Genomic DNA, 11,951 nt, shown 5'->3' with positions numbered 1-11,951 from the left:
TTCTTTCGAACCATTTTCCGGGTTTACTCGCTATTTCTTTTCTTATATAATTATTTATGCGGGATCGAAAGAAGAGTGATTCAAATGGATCGCTAAAAAATTTAATTACCTTTATTTATGTTGTGCAGCTCTTACGATTTCTAATAAAAAGATCTATCACGATTCTCTTGAAATTATTTAATAAATTGATGTATACAATAGTGTAATCAATATTTTATCCAAATATTTTTTATTATAAATTATTTTTTTATTGTAAATGATTTTAGATTATTTTAGATTTAAATTATTTAAATGATATTGATTATTCGCACAAATGAATTGATTACTCGGAAAGTGACAAAATGAAAAGATTGTGCAAAGGAAACGAGAAAATGTTATTACTAAAAATGTATTACACAATTTCTTTATTTAGCTGGTATCATTAATCTCAGGTGTTATTAATGTAGTTATATTATTATTGGCTGCTGATTAATTTCTATTCTTAATATTTTATTTATTCCTTCGATCAGATCAATAGACTCAGACATTTTCTTAGAGTTTGATATTAAATTTTGTATTCATATATATTAATATATATTTCATTAGAAATTATGCAATCCCATAATTTCTTATTATAATAATTTCGATGTTATAGTTAATTATATTTAACTAATGGAAAGGATTATCGTTCAAATATTTTTGGCAAAGGCAGTTTTAAAAGCATCATTTTTTTACTTGGAATAAATTATTGTCATAATAATTTTTTCTCAGCAAAAAAATTGCATAAGGTTCGCATTTTGTATGAAAAACTTTGATTCTCTCCTATAATTAACTAGGCTAGAATTATTTCCATAATTATTACTCCCGTATAATACTAAATTACACGCCGTTTATTGAAGCTTCAATGAACTTACGAGACATATATTAATGGACGCGACAATATATGCAATTTATTATAAATACCATTTCCATTATGTCACAGAAGGACGATATCATTCTCGGCTTTACGGTACATTTCTCGTGCGATAATGACATAATACCTCGTGTAAATATCATGTTTAGATAGTCAGGATTAAATTATTAATAAGCCATAACAGATCCGGCATTCAAGCATAATGATTCATTTAACCGAGCCGTACATAAAAACGTCCCGAAGGTCTTTCGCGCATGTTTAGAGAAAGGGGCAAGAAAAAAAACTCACCTGCCTTCGCAATTTCGTTTCATTCACTCCGATCTGTCCGGATGGTCCTTGAGTGCGTAACCTTTGGATGAAGTCACCGAGCATCTCCTTCATCATCCCGGGGACGACTTAAATGCCATGCGAGTAACATCGTCTCGCGATGTTCTCATCGATGTTACCTCTTATTTCGAAACGAATATATCATATTATAAAATATACGTATAATAATTAAACTGCGGGTAATTCTCATCATGGAAAAAAAAATCCTCTATTCCAAAAGCTCTTCAAAAATTCACAGAAATATGTAGAATATACAGAAAAATATAGACATTTTTATAGAAATCTTTTTACAGAAAGTTAAATATTATTATGCGTTCAGAAAGAATCTATTTAGTAATGAACGCATTGTCTGATATCGACGAGCTTTTCAGATCTTTCATAAAACTTGATACTGCCTTTCGCATATCCCACTGGGCCTCCGACAGATACGACTCGCACGACTCGTTATTCATCCTGGTGATCTGCTTCATTCTGGCGACTAGCACCGACTTTTCGCTCGGGCTGAAGCAAACCGGCACGATCTCATCATATGTATACTTCACCACTATCTTGTCAGGAGTCACATTCTCTGGTGCTGCGTATATATGATATTGATCGTTTAAAATATGATATTCGTTGTCCAGGGAAGCTGACAGAACGAACGTCCTGGAGAACGATAGTACGTTGGTGCCGGAGCTTAGCTTTTTAAATAGACCCGAGACGCAGAACACGATGCATTTGTCGTCGTCGTACATGACGTCGTATGTAAAGGAACCCCTGTCGTGATAGGACCTGGGCAATTTGCTCAGAGCTACCAGAATGTCCTCCTGAGTGTGATAAAGGAACGTATTTTTCTTTGCGCCTTTCTTTAAAAGATTCCTGTTGCCTGTGTAAAGATTGAGGCCAGTTTTTTGCGCCACGGAATTGGGAATCGCACAGCTCATGGAATAAAACGCGTCCTTGTGATAAAGTCCTCGTAACATGTCCTGTCTAGCTGATCGTGTAGATTGAAGAAGTGGTAAGTGAATTTATATACGAGACGCTGCGTCCTTTCGTCCTGAAAGTAGTCTCTGTACATTAGGGGCATATTTGGCACGATGGACACACCATCCAGCTCTTGCAAATGCGGGCAATATTTTTTTGCAGATTCGACATACTGGTTTGCGGTTGAATAATTTTCACAAAAGCGGATTTCCATCCAGCCAAAGCTTGGTGAGTCTCTCCAGAGTCTTAAGAGGAGTTAGCGCATCCATATTCAATAAACTATTATGCCTCAGATCTAGGTATTTGATGGATGTTAAACTTGAATTCTCTATCGCTGATATGTTGAACAACTCGTTGCGTTGTAGATTCAGGTGTTCGATAGTAGTTATATGAGTTTTCGCCATCTTTAAGACGTGATTAGAAGTCCTGAGCTGAGACAATGGGCAATAGACAGTCTTGTCTATATCAGGATCCAGATGAAAATTTTCCAAATTTAAAGTCTTCTGATTTGGATCGTATCTCTTAGTTAGCGCAGTCAGTAGTATAGGTTGTATGTGTATTCTTAAATCATTGATCGAGGCATATCCTAAAGTTACCACAAGGATGATAGCATCACCCTTGACATTCTTAATAATCAGATTTGTTTTGCACAGCTTCTCAAGAGCAGGACCACAATTTCTTGCTATGAAATAGGCATCCTCTCCGCAAACTTGATACTTCACTGGTATCAAATCGATTGGTTCTATTGCCTTCAAAATAGCCTTCAAGACTGTCTCCTTGTCATACTGGAAGCCTCTAATGACTCTGATTTTATGCCATATATCAGCCCGAGCCATGAGTGCCCTTTCGTGGATCATTTTTGCTCCCATAGCTATTCTTATAGCAATTGAGGAATCTATTTGATAAGGAATAATTGGTACATTCTGTACCTGAACATTTTCTTGTTTCATCATTTTGTTGCATTAATTTGATGTACCTTAAATCGTTGGAAATCTTCTTTAGAAAAACCTCTTTTTCTATTATTTTTCTTCTCGTTTATTTTTAATCATATGCTTCTTTTTATTTTAAAGCTTCTTCAATGTTTACATGTCTGTCAGGTTACTTGTATGTTTCTCTGCAAATATCATTAGAAAGAAATGTATTCTCATGTATACATTATTAAATTCGAAGACTATTTAGATACTATAAAATAATAATCATACATGATTAATGTAGATGTAGTAAATATTAAAAAATTGTTTTTTATTTTCTAACCTACTGGTATCGGTATTTCTTCTTTTTCACTGTAGTATAATGTTTCTAATGGGCTCTGATAGATGCCACGACTCGATCATATCGATGGTAGGTACAATTAAAACCGTGAACTACGAAGCCACTAATGTTCTCAGAGGGTAACATATGACGTGCATAATTTCTGGTTTTGTTCCGTGCTACGTGCACGAAATATCAGTGCTATAGAGCAAGACGCTTATCTATATAAATATAAATAAATTCTTAATTTAAAATTTTTAAATAAAATTTTGTGGCTCTCTTTTTCTTTCTCTCTCTCTCTACACACACACACACACATACACACACACACACACATACACACACAACGAGACCATAATATGTAAATAATAACGCGTTACTGTTACGTCAGCAAGGCTGAACATATTATTGGTCATTCGTTGGCAAAATATTCTATGCAAATAATATATACATATGCATTAAATAATATATACGCGGAATATTAATGAATTTTAATATTTATATTTTATTATTTACTTGATTATTTATAAAACAATTAATTCATTAATTTGAAAATAATATATAAACATGATAAATAAATTGTTATACAACTATTTTAATAACTGAACGGAATCTTAAGACGCGACCTAGGGTCATTCTTAAAATAAATTTAAATATAAAAACATGAATGTCAGCGTATATTACCACTAGCATAGCTTTTAGATTCATAAGAGTATTGAAACTTCCTCACTCAAAAGAAAATGCCTTTATGAAGGTGGGGAAATACATTGAGGAGGAATATTTTTTTTTATTTTATTTTATTTTATTTTATTCATTTTTTAAATTTTATTTTAATTTTATTTTAATACAGAGTTTCCAAACAGAGAATATAATATACATATATATATATATATATATATATATATATATATATATATAATATATATATAAAATATATATTACATAATGTATACTTATATAAAATATATATTACATAATATATACAACTTAAATTATAATTATAATTTGTAATTTACATAAAAAACATATTACAAAATATTAAATTATGTAGTATAAAAATAATTACGTTACAAATATATATATTATAAAATATATTACAAAATTTAATACAGAATATAATATACAATGATGTATATATATATAATATACAATGTATATTACAAAATATAATACAAATTTAATATAAAATATAATTTGAAATTTAATACAAAATAAAATTTATTATATAGAATTACATGAAAGTGTCCAAAGTATACGTATAATATAAAATTTACTAAAAATTTTTATATAGACCAGACAAGACTGATTAGTGATGATTAATTATGCAATATTTATTATTAATAATCGACATACAATAATAGAATTTAATAGAAGTTAATAGAATTTAATTAGTTTTATATAAATAACGTATAAACGTAAATAATCATAATCAAAAAAGTCATTAATAAAATTATTGATCGTTTCTTCGAAGAAAGTGTTTGCATTATTGGTGCATTTTGCACGGACTATTAAAGATAATATTCAAAGAAAAGATAGACAAAGCTTTGCTGTAAGTCAACGATTCAATTATAAAATATTAAATAAAAATATAAATTATAAAATATTAAATAAAAATCATTCAATTATAAACGATTCAATTATAAAATATTAAATAAAAATCATAAAATAAATCACGATTTAAAATTCCTGACGAATAAATATCGATAATATCTGGAATATCCGATTGCGATATGTATATTTTTTATAATAGAATAATCGAAACGCCTTCAATAGACATTATTACCGCGCGCGATATAATTATTATCATATAAATGCGAAAATATTTCGACAGACAATTTGATGTCTGTAACGTTCACGAATATAGTACTCACTGTTCGATTCATTTGCGAATCCTTTATAAGATAAATCGCGACTTGAATTCACGGGAAAACGCGACGAATAAATAAATCTATAATATTTCAAATATTTAATTGCATATAATTTTTATAATAGAATAATCGAAGTTATCAAATACGCTGGTGACATACCGGTATGCGATAAAAAGAGGAGCGATCTTAAAAATGGGGAACGATTAGCATCTTGTTTCTCATCAGATTTCGCAAGATCAATCTGCGAAGAAAAGTTAAGTGATCCATTGAACATCGGGAACTTCATTGTAGGAGGGAACGAATCCCGGATCTTCCGGATTATTCCCAATAGCAATGATTTCAGTAATAAATCAACGACAATTCCCTCGTCATTATCTTCGATTCATGAAATTGATATTTACGTCAGAAAACATGTTCTTCCATTATTAAGAAATATATTTCTTTATTGAAAATTAAATGGATATAGCAATTTTTTATAGAAATGTGATTACGAACGATTATATTTATAAATAATAAAATCCATGCATCATTGATGTTTGTAATGAATATGCGAATACAAATAATTTTGGGATACCGTTCGCGCGCGCGAGACGAATCAAACCCGATAACAGCAAGATTTAAAAAATTTCAATTCGAATAGTGTGCAAAATAAAATAAATAATTTTAAATATATAATTAATTCTAGATTAATTCTCTAGATTCTTATTCTTATAATGTTTAAATTAATAATTTTTTTTTCTTTAATCAATATCTTGCTGATATAGGGGTACCCATTCGATTCGTCTCGAAATTTTTAAGTATTCGCACATTTGATGTAACATTCATGTATAATTTCGTGTATAGTATATATAAGATTAATAAAAATTATAAATATTTTGAATACGTTAATTTGTGCATGTATTTTATTATACACATATATTAATATATATATATATATATATATATATATATATATATATATATATAATGGTATATATCTAAAAACTAATATTTCAAAATGGCGATGGATGTCCAATATCTGCAAATAGTTTCTTAAAAGAAACTAAAAATTAATGTTAATATCCCCAGTACCTAGAAATAATTAATAATTAATAATAAAATATATTCGTTCGTAATCACTTTTATCAAACAGTTAATAAAAACTATTACAATATGAAATTACTTGAAAAATAAAAATTTATGCACAACGTTATATCCATATTTAATCTACTATTAAATCTTTCTGGCAATATATAGACAATAATAATACCAATCCTAATAATGATAGAACGAAGAAAAGAAAAGATACATTTTTCTCTTCTAAATATATATTATTTAAATTAATTCGACGTTAAAGAAGCGTATGGCGTTCGTCGTTGAATTACTATCGAAATCATTGCTTTCGGAAATTGCCAGGAAAACCTGGGATTAATTCCAATCTTACAATAAAAATTCCCAATTTTTTACAGAGCACCGAACTAGACGTCGCGAAAGGATCTCACAAGAACTGGTAAGAAATAATTCTCCATGATGAAAATCATTTCGACTCGTCGGCGGTATAAGCCACGCAACTTTCATTAATGTTTATTTAATGAAAGGAACGATAACTCTTTTATTAAAACAACAATCTCGTCTAAGTACGCGAAAAAGGACGCGAGAAAAACACAGTGTTTTTGCAACGGTAATTTATTAATTTATTTACATTTAAAATATTTATATTTAAAATATTTTCTAATACGAAAAAAAAATTCATAAATACAAATATAACTGAAAAAACAAATTATTAAATTCGTACTAATTAATTGGCGATTCTATAATATCGAAGGTGATCGTTAAATTTTGTGAAGCTAATATTTAATCCTTGATTTATCACATCGAATCTTCACTCTCTTATTCGACATTACTTTATATTTAATTAGCAATATTTAGGAATATTATTTGACGAGAGGAACAGAGATAAAATTCGTTTGTTAAAATGATAATCTTGTATAAGGACGCGAAGAGAACGCGGAAAGAACACGGTATTTTTGCATTCATACTTTGATAATTTATTTTAAGAATATTCAGTTCCGCGCGATATGGAATTCATAAATAAATAAAGCTAACAGAAAGCATATCATTAAATTTATAATAATTGACTCGCGATTCTGTAATGAATGTGTCCGTCAAATTTTATAATGCTTATATTTAATTTAGCATCGAATTTTTATATTCTATATAAAAATTTTCCGAATTTATTAATGACTCTTTGACGTGAAAATACAAACAGCTACTTTTATGAATATTCCATAAATATATACTACAGAAACTAATATTTTAATTTAATGAATTACTATTATGTAAATTACTATTATGTAATCATTATACGTATACTTTTGATAACTTTTCGTGTAATTTACATAAGCATTTATAGTCGTAAATACAATTTCATATAATGCAATTGTAGTCATAATTGTATTGTATTTTACAATTAAAATATCAATGTTAAATTATAATTAAAATACAATTATAACTATTCATAATTTACAATTTATAATTTACAAATTTATGATGCTATCAATATCAAATAATAATATTCGATTTATTCAAATATTTAATAACATCAATATAATAATTTGATATTGATAGCATTAACATTTGGATTAAATATTATATTTGATTTAATATACATATATTTTTAAGTTTTAAAATAAAATATAACATGTTAAGATTTATTAAACATTAATAATTATTCAATTTCTTTAATATTTCTGAAGATAATTTTGATAATTTAAATTTCACTTTTAAAACATTTTTATTTTTAAAACATGTTATATTTATTTTTACAACATTTTTAAAAATAAATTCAACTTAATTAAAATAATTTTAATTTACCCCTAGAATTATTGGAATATTAAAAGAAAGAATGAATCTTTCTTAAGAATCCTAACAACCCTAATATTAATAGAAGAATTCTAATGATTTTACTTAATAGCCTTAACAACCCTACTTCCTGATTAACTAAAATTATTCGAGATTTGAGGGACCTATCTCTAATCTCATCACCTCATATAATCATGTATATATTTTAGTCACGTGCCCTAACCGCGTGCCCTAACCGCGCGCCCTAACCGTACTCTTCAGTTAAACCTACCTTTCGTTGATCCTGGCCACTTTCTTTCTCGATCTCTAATCAGAGATCGAAGAAGGAGATAATTACTCCTTCTTTTGCCGGATAATTACCGGCAAAAGAGCGTGAAATATTTACGCTCATTTAGTAACGATCGTTCGATTTCACGATCGTTCGTTAAATATTGAATATAACTTTATTTTAACTGAACTAAAGCCAAATTACTACAAATTTCTGTAAATTATATTTTATAATAAAATATAAAATTAATATGTGTATTTATCACATTACAAATTATTTAATTAATTAATCATTTGGCTTTATATTAAGTTAAAATAAAGTTTAACCCTTTCGCTACGGCGGTTCGCTGCGCCATTAATCGGGTTCCCGCGGCAGAAATCTACACATTGCGCGTGGACAGTCTTTGATGTTTGAGCTTATGTCTTATACATAAGCTCAATAACAACTTGATTAAACTTAATAAAACGAAACAACTTGATTAAACTTAATAAAACGAAAAATGTTATAATATTCTATTATATGACTATTGTTTTATGATACTCAAAACTAAAACTTTATTCAAAAAATAGAAGGCGAACAAATATCATATGTTTTAGGAGAAAATTCCGGTATGATTCGAATTATATAGATTATTTCTTTCGTAAAATAATTTTCGCCAAGGTCACAAGAAGCGTTACTATCCACAAACTAGTTCGCAATTGTAGCCAGCTATAGCAGGCACTCGTTTCTGCGAGTCACATCGTAGATGCCGGCTATAGCTGGCTTTAGGAGCGAAAGGGTTAAAAACAATATCTACAAACAAATTCTACGATGGATAAGCTATGAACAATGAAATGAAGATAAGTGCGTGTCATAAGATTAAATTATCATCAAAAATTGATAAAATTGATAATTATTAATGCGTGTCCTGTATTTAATAAATTAGATAAAATCTTTACCAAAAAATCTTTTCTTGATCTCTTCTTTTTTTAATTAATATTTCAATATATTTTCGAAATAGATGCAAAGCAATAAGTTCGAAAGAATTTGTTAAAATTATTTAATTTAAATTAATTAATTTAATTTAATTATTTAATTTAATTTATTTCATTTAATCCATCCTGGCTCATCCATTTTAAGGCAACGGATTTATCTACAATCTACATCTACATCTACATCTGCAATTTCTACAAATCCGTTACCTTAAAGTTAAATAAAGGTTTTTCACTCACCAGCACTGATGCGCAACAGCGGAGTTGTTGTTATCGAAGCTAGTTGTCTGTAACATACAAATATAAAATATATTTATAATAATGCTCACAAAATGCAATTAATGTTTAAAAAAATTTTTATCGCGCCGAATTTTATATCCGATGTGTAAAATAATAAGCAGATAAACACATATGGAAAAATTTTATAAATTTTTCAAACTGTTTTTTAAATAGAAAATTTTATATGACTTTTATAAAAATCTTTCTCTTTAATTCATTTAAATAATAAAATATTGTTTGTTTATAATTGTTTATAATTGTTTGTTTATAATTGTTTATAATAAGTTAATTTTATAACAATTATAACAATTAATATATAAATAATAATACTTACCATCAGGTTGTTCCGCCGGTGCAGGATGCCCCTCCTAAGCCTGCTCCTCCTCTCAGATCATCAGGATTGTTGCATCGATCTATAACGTACAAAAGAAGATTTCAATGTAGTAGCGTTCAAAACAATTAATATTTCAAATATTATTGTATATATTGAATTTTATATTCGATGCATACAATAATAGCAGATTAATCAAATAATTCTATAAATTTTAAAAAACATTACTAATAATTCTCTTATAACTTTATAAAAGCTTACACCTTTACAAGATTATAGCTTTAATTTAATAATCGTTTTCTTTAATTCTCTCTTATTTAAATATAAATAAAAAATATAAATAAAAACATTAAATTAATTGTTGCGATTAATTGTTTAATTTAAATTATAATAAATATATTTAATATTTAATATATAATACAATTACAAATTACAAATAAATAAATTGCTTACCAGAAGATTGCTCTGCCTTGATGCCTCTCCCAAGCCTCCTCCTTCTCTCATTGTTGGCGCGCGATATTTTTAACGACACTCCCGCACTCGCGAGCGATATTTTTATATCGCTATTTTCGTTATTTTATGCGCGATACTGGACGGCACTTCCGCACTATTTCGATGCGATTAAAAATCTTATATTTGATCGCGCGATGTATATACCTTTAACAATACTTCCTAATATGTATATACCTAACGCGACGCGTTGACGAAGCGCTTGCTGTCCACGGCACGTTGACGGCACCGATGACGCGAAAGGGTACTTAGCTTCTCATTCAAGTACCTTAAGATTTATCATAAATTGAAAAATTTGAGATAAACTTCAAGACACCGTCCAGGTACTAAGCCCTCCCACCGCGACAAGGTATACCCCATGGGAGGGTTATATTATATTATATATAATTTTATATATAATATAATATATAATTAATTTTGTAATATACTAGATAAATTAATAAAACTAGATGAAAATATACTACTAACTAAATGTACTAGACTAAATGTAATATACTAGATAATTTTAATTCGCAAATATAAATGATAAATAAAAATATAAGAGAAAATCTATTATATAAAGCAATGTTCAAAATAATTGTTAGAAAAATAATTTGATAATATATGGAACGTTTCACATCACTACCTCACTGCTCAAAGGCCACTGAGGGAATGATCGTAAGTCAAAAACATTACCGCGATACTGTTTATATCGCCAAGGTTGACTATGTAGAGAGAGAATTTACATAATACATGAAACGTCACTACTTTATTGTTCAAGGTTACTGTGCGAATGATCGTAAGTCATAAAACGTCGTTGAAATATTCTATGAATAATTGCCGATTAAGAAAATTTAAAGCAGGTCGAAATTTATTTAATTTTAATAAGTATCGTTAGAGAAATTATTATAATAAGTATTAATAATCGAAAGATCATAATAAAATTAATTTCTTTATCCCCTTTTATGTTCCCTTTTTCAATTTTTATTCGCAGTAATTAATGATTGCGATTCAATAAAGATTTATCGTTGCGATACAGTTTCATGTCCTTTATCATAAGTTAATTAATTTATAATTATTAATAATTATATCAAATTATGTTTTGATACTAACCTTTAAACCTTATTTAGAAAAAATATTTGATAATATGCAAAGCGTTTCGAACCATTACTTTATTACTCGAGTGTCACCGTGCAAATCATAACGAAGCCATGACATATAAACAAAATTGCGCTATTGTTTATCTTGTTTATATTGTCAAAATCGAACACTGTGTTACTGATAATTCATTGTCAAAATATTTTACGTGTTATAACATATACGTATATATGAAAATATTAAATTGTAGAAGTTTTCGAATTTATAGATTAATTAAATGATTATTTATTTTTCAATTAATTAACATATAAAGCATTTCGCATCACTATTTTAGATATTTTCTTTAGAGAATATAAAATTGCGCCACAAAATA

The 11,951-nt window shown here is 28.0% G+C and overlaps 1 pseudogene; it reads right to left on the bottom strand.

Moving 5' to 3' along the window:
* Positions 1-1,408: 1,408 nt before the first annotated feature.
* LOC112639227 lies at positions 1,409-3,416 on the bottom strand (annotated as a pseudogene).
* Between the last annotated feature and the right edge of the window lie 8,535 nt (positions 3,417-11,951).

Source organism: Camponotus floridanus, unplaced genomic scaffold (genome assembly GCF_003227725.1).
Source record: "Camponotus floridanus strain SB8 unplaced genomic scaffold, Cflo_v7.5 scaffold519, whole genome shotgun sequence".
In the NCBI taxonomy this organism is placed as follows: Eukaryota; Metazoa; Arthropoda; class Insecta; order Hymenoptera; family Formicidae; genus Camponotus; species Camponotus floridanus.
This window is presented reverse-complemented; position numbering and strand designations above follow the sequence as displayed.